At 33.6% G+C, this 6,734-nt stretch overlaps 1 pseudogene; it reads left to right on the top strand.

Moving 5' to 3' along the window:
* Window positions 1-5,533: 5,533 nt before the first annotated feature.
* LOC141421626 (olfactory receptor 8H1-like) lies at window positions 5,534-6,458 on the top strand (annotated as a pseudogene).
* The last annotated feature ends 276 nt before the right edge of the window (window positions 6,459-6,734 follow it).

The following is a 6,734-nucleotide window of genomic DNA, read 5'->3' as shown; positions in this document are numbered from 1 at the left end:
CTACTCCAAATTTAAAAAGAGTAACCTTTTTGGAGAAGAGTAGGGAATATAAATATTAGAGATATGGGGAAATTTTCCTCATGCAAAATCCTATGAATTTCTAATAAGATGATCTTTGTCTTCTCAAGCTCTAGTAATGTGAAGCTTTAGAAAGTGCAAATGGTCATGTTATAAGAAAACTGATAGTTGTGGACAGCACTCATAAAAATAAAAATTAGACCATTCTACAATTCCTCAGATTAATATGTAACTGAAAGCCACAGCTTTGTTCCTAGTTTATTACTCATGGTTATTTATCTGAAATAAAGAAATCATTGCTTACTTTGCCTTTTGTAAATTAACAAGCAGAAAACATGATTTCAATAAATAAATCAATAATGTGAAAATCAGTATACTAAATATTGTTATTGCTGGGTGCCAGTGGTTCACTCCTTTAATCTGTAGGAAGCAGAGATCAGGAGGATTGACAGCCTCCTTGCATATTTAGCAGAGGAAATCAATAACATAGCAGTTATCCATAAACTGCTCTGGAACCATACCCAGGCTACTTCTCTAACACCCATCACAGTCTGGATCACAAGACTTCATTATGGCTATTGTAGACTTCTGGTCAGAATAAGGACAGGTAGGGTAGCACCTAGTACTTTGTTGGTCCTCCTGAAAATGGTAACCAGTTTAACATCACACACAGAGTCTTTAGTTTCTCCCCTGAAGGAAGCTAAGAGTTTTTTCCCTCCAAAGTATTTTTAATCATTATTTCTTGGAAAGTCTCTAAAGTCAACTATCTATTTGGCATTTGAATTAACTCCCAGTACTACTTGCTGTTCAAATGAATGCAGATTCTATGTGAGACAGCAAAATACTTATGATCATCTTATAAGAGAAACTGCTTTATTTTAAGATTTATGAGAAACAAAAATTTATTAAGAACCATCTCCAGAAGTATGGGTGAAAATACAGTAAAGAGCAGAGCAGGCGGAAGTGTCCCAGGAAAAACAACATATGACACATCCATCACAGGTGATTCGAAGAGCTTCTTGTCACCAGGCAGCTTTGGGCATCCTTTAGTTCAACTTTTCTATATGCAGAATTCTTTGGAAGGCCAACCTGTTTCCAGATCCCTTTACAACTAGAATGCTGTCTGGTGAACTTCCTTCTGGCTCCGTCCTGAAGATGTTTGAATCCATACTTGGCCTATCCCCCACATCATGAAAGTCATAAAGCCCCAGGTTCTCTCACTCTCCACTTTAAATTCAGGGAGACATGAAAAGGAATCTTAGTAACTAGGACCTATACGTGACATTATTCTTGATTATGATCCCCCTGCTGCAAAGGGTGAATCTTGGAGAACTCTAAGTCTGAAACATTTTTCCTTTGCCCAAAAATTCCCTCCAACTTCCCTCTTTCTTTTTGCTACCACCAGACTCTTGTAACCATCATTCTACTCTCTTCAGATATTTAAATTTCTTCATATTCTACACAAGTAGAATCAAGTGAGGTTTGTCTTTTTGAGGTAATAAATATGTTAAATAACATGATTGTGTATATGTACATTTAAACATTATATTGCACCCCATGAATGAATGTGATTATAATTTGTCAATTGAAAATGACACCAATAAATGTATAAAAAGGATGCAGAAGCACACTTGGACTGCCCTACCTACTTGGTTTTGTGATTGTTTCTGTTGTTTGCTCCTTTTATTGGAGCTTTATTTCCAAATCCTTGGTGTGTCTTTTGAGCCAAAAAGCAACAAGTTAAGTCTTAAAATACAGGTGGCAATCCACTTAGTCATTCTCTTCTAGCCCTGGTTCTTAAGCAAGTAAATTCTGTGGTCACACAATGGGGTTTCCTACTGTGGAGAGAGTTTGCTTCTGATGTCATACCCTCCTTGCTGCTCTCTGTGTCATGTCATGCATAGAGGCTGTGGTCCCACCAACGTGTTGCCCAATAGGAAGGGAATTTTTTGACTTCATACCCTGGGATGATACTTGTTGTCTCTCTCACCTTCCACTGCTGCTTATGTAAGAGGACCGGAAGGGAGCCACAGGACCACACTGTGTGTGTTGGATGGTAAATACATCAAGGAATCAAAGTCAGCATATATTGATACATTTTATCCATGTTATTTCTATACTATTCACAGTAGCTAACTCATGGAATCACTCTAGAGTCCCATATAGAGGTGAGTGGATAACATGTGTCCTATGTCCATAATGGATAATTATGAACAATAGAATCATATTGTTTGCAGGAAATGGGTGGTCCTTGAGATTGTTTTAACAAAATAGGATAGACTCAGAAAAACAAATATTGCCTGTTTTCTTTCATATGAAATATCAAGAAGGATTTTAAATTGGAAGGGGGGGTTATTTGGAAAAATTAAGGCAACAGTGAGAGATGAGTTGAATATGATCAATGTAGATTATCTGTATGTATGAAAATGTATAAATGAAACATTATTACTTAAAACTAATATATGCCAATCAATATGAGTGAAATCAATTTCAAACAATTAAAGTTTTCATTCTCTAGTTGGCCAAAGATAGAAGAAAATATAAGATAATAATAAAAATAATTCATCAAATAGAAAAGTAAAGAAAACAAATGAAAGCAGAGAGAAAGAGAGACATGAAAGATATAAAACCATCATGGTTTACAATGTGGTGATCTAGGAACTAAACTACACTTTTGTTTAAATTGAAGAACATTTAAAAATCTCTTATCACTCTTTGATTTTTGCTATGATACAGTGTTGATATGAGAATTGTTGCTGTATATTTAACGAATATTGATTTAAATGTGAGGAAAACTGAACAAGAAAAGCTCGTTTAAGGAGATTTGCCAAACCTTGCCTCTTAACCAAGATACAGAACTGCTCATTTGTTCTAAACCTCAAGGTTACATTTTGTTTCATAGTTTGATGTTGAATTTAAAAGCTATAGATATTACTGCCTAAGCAACAAATAAAATTGTGAGAAAAAATACTTTTCTTCCAAAAGCTCACCAACAAAACAATTCACAAAAAGTAGCTTCTTTATCCACCTAAACAAATTATCTCCCAAAATTCTTGGGTGTGAGCAGACATATCTGTAGAAAAATATCTTATGATCACTTAATGCAAAACTTTCAAGAAAGTTTTCATGATTCTTACTATGTACATGTTCAGATTTTCCTTTTGCTTCCTCACCTTGGGAGACTAATACTAGATAAAACTAGAACAATTTAAATTTATTATTATATATAAAATTATTTAAATGTTTTAAAGATATTTTTAACCTATTAATATTCACAGGAAGTGAGATTTTAGTCACTAAATTAATTACAAAATGATTACCCATCTCAGGGTTGATTTTGTCATTTTTCTGTCATTTTCTTTAATAAAAAATCAAATATAATAAGATAACAAACCACATTGTACAAATATTGTATGCAATGAAACATGTAACTCTACCAAACCAGAAAAATGAATCTGTCATTTTCCTTGATGCCCCAAAAGATGAATTTATCAGTTAGTGAACTCTCAGTTTACATACTGAATGATGGGACACCAGCCAACACTACACAAGTGAAATTGTGATACCTATAAGATGTTAACGGAACAGAGGTTATGGTATATTCTAAAAATTAAGCCCTCAATATAAACATGAGCTATTGAATATACAGTATAGTAATAAGCATGGTTTCTTCATGTATATGTCCAAACAAGTGTATGTGCACAAAGTGAAATGATTAAGAGAAACTGCTATCATGTTAATAAGTTGTAATTGCTTTCATTGAGTTTTTGGAAGTCTGTCATTTTTTAATGAACACATTTTATTCAGGAAGGAATCACACTTTTGAATATAACATTTTTCATGTGAAAAATTTAAAATTCCATCTTTATAATGTCAATCATAAAGCAATTATTTCCCTGAAAATTTCTTCTCCAAACTAGTTTAAAATTGCTTGGTTTGCTGAGTATACTATATCAACATTACACTTGACAAATTTATAAATTCATAGGTATAAGGTTTTAAAATAAATTTGTTAAAAATTATGCCATCAAAAACAGATGTTTAAGTGATCATAACCTTCACTGTGGAAGTTCTATGTGAAAAGGAAAATCCTTTCCTCATTTTGTTCTTGAACTTTGTCCTTGAAAATATGTCAAGTAACTTTCATTAGAAATTGGTCCCTGAGATGGATGAACTGTTGCAGGATTCTCAGGGCTATTAAATGGGGCACCGTGGACTTTCCCAGCTGAGAAGCAAGGCACACACTGCTCTGATTTACTCACAGTAGCTCCTCAGGCTTCTTTTGAGACATAACTTCTGCTAAACTTTCCCTTTGGTCAACCTTAACAAAATTTAGAGAGTGATTTAATTTATCACAGGATAAAAAAATGAATGTGCAAAAACATAAAATAAACTATTTAAAGGAAGTCAAAAGATACAGCACAGAATTTTTCAAATACTTAAATGGATTTCATATTCTATTTGGGAGAACAATTGGGTATTGATTAATTTTTTTGGTATGTGATATTCAAGAATAACTTTGCTTTTTCACCATCTTTGGCTCACAGTAAGTATTCTTATTAAAATTGTAAAATGAAAAGACTTTAGATAAGGTGAAATAAAAAAGCAGCTTTATTGAATAATGCTACAAGTATTATTTGGTTCTTACCCAAAATTATCAATATTTGTACAATCAGAAATATAGAGCTGATGGAATCAGAGACTACAAGCAATGCTCATGCCTTGAATACTATGGAAAACATTGATTTTTGTTGTTTAAGAAAGGAAAATATCATGCATTCCAAATTTAAGACTCATATGTGGTCTATATTCATAGTACACCCTACTAAAGTACCTTGTAAGTCAAATTTATTTGTAATTAGAGTTAACTTATATTGCAAATATTAAAACAATACATGGGTACATTAAAGTTGCTTTCTATCATTGTTCATTATGTCTCTAGCATTTTGCCCAGGTTTACAGAAGTAGTCATCAGCTGGCATACATTATTGTGATCACGCTGTTCAGAATCAAAGCAGAAAACCACACAGACAGCATGTATTCACACTGACCTCAAATTATTTGAAATTTCTTTATACTTTACCACATCTAGAATATGTGAACAATAGTAGTACTGTGGTATTATACTTCATGTATATTAAACATGTTAATGGAGGAATGTATTTGGAATACAATCAAGTCTATTCTAATTATGAAGCATACAATGTTTTGCCAAGTGATATTTATTTATTTACTGATTGATGGATTGATTTTTGTGATGGGTGGGAATCCACTGCACTCTTAATAAAAATTCTGACTATTTACCAAATATATAATAATTAAAGGTCACTTTATGCTTATATCTATATTTGGCAATTGGTTTATGTGGGAAATAATTAAATTATATTACAAATTTTTGTTAAAGTGAATTAATTATAAAAATTAATACAAGATCATTTATATAAACAAAAAGACTTTTAAAAGTCATTGAGCTGAGTTTTGACTTTGATTCCTGAACAGTTTAGAGGAGCACACTATGAGTATGTGGAAAAACACACATGTGCCTGACTTCACCTTGATGGGACTGACAGACTCTGAAGAGACCCAGTTGGTGCTCTCTGTGCTCTTTCTCCTGATATACCTGGTCACTGTGCTGGGGAATATAGGAATGATACTGATCATTCACCTGGATGTACAGCTTCATATTCTGATGTATTTTTTTCCCACTCACCTGTCATTTCTTGACCTCTGCTATTCAAATATCATCACACCTAAAACCTTAGGTAACTTAGTGACTTCCAACAAGAATACTTTATTCATGGGCTGCTTCAAGCAAATGTTCTTTTTTGTGCTCTTTAGTGCTACTGAATGTTTTCTTCTCCCCTAAATGGCCTACAATTGCTACATAGCCATCTCCATTCCTCTACAATATCCAGTTCTTATGTCCACAAGGCTGTGCCATACCCTCCTCACTGGGTCCTATAGGATTACTTTTCCTTTGTCAATGTGATTTTCATGAGTAGATTACATTTTTGCAACTTTCATATAATCCGTCACAATTTCTGTGACACATCCCCAATTTTAGTCCTGTCCTGTGAGGACACACTTGATGTTGAAATGATGATATTCCTTTTTGCTGGTTCCACCTTAACCATGTCCCTTCTCATAATATGTGCTTCCTATGTGTCAGTTCTGTGTACTGTCCTGAAAATTAGCTCCACCTCAGAAAAGCAAAAAGCCTTGTACCTCCCATCTCCTGTGAGTCACCATCTTTTATGGCACTGTGATGTTTACTTATTTAAAACTGAAGAAGTCCTACTCCTTGGGAAAGTATCAAGTGGCTTCTGTTTGTCACACCATTGTGATCCCCATGCTGAATCCTCTTATTGATAGTCTTAGAAAGAAAGAAGTGAAAAAATGCTTTGATTAGAGTCATGCAGAAGAGAGGGGGCTCCAGGTAGTTAAAATATCAGTGATGTTAAACATTTAAGCTCATCTTTCTTTCATATTGGGTATGTCCTTGATCTCTCTCTAAAAAGAAATTAATCCTTTGGTTATATTTGTCTGGAGCTGTCAATTCATATGAAAACATAGTCTTAGACTTATTCAGGTTATGATTTTAGAACTCCAGCTGGCAAATGGAAGTCTTGAAATATTTCTTAAATGTTTGGTGTCAATATGTGTTTTAAGTGTAACAAACTAATGTGCAAAATGTGATGTGGCATGCATACTGTAAT

This window comes from Castor canadensis, chromosome 1, assembly GCF_047511655.1.
Source record: "Castor canadensis chromosome 1, mCasCan1.hap1v2, whole genome shotgun sequence".
NCBI classification, from domain to species: Eukaryota; Metazoa; Chordata; class Mammalia; order Rodentia; family Castoridae; genus Castor; species Castor canadensis.
The sequence above is the reverse complement of the archived record's forward strand: the minus strand, read 5'-3'. Positions and strand labels throughout refer to the sequence as shown.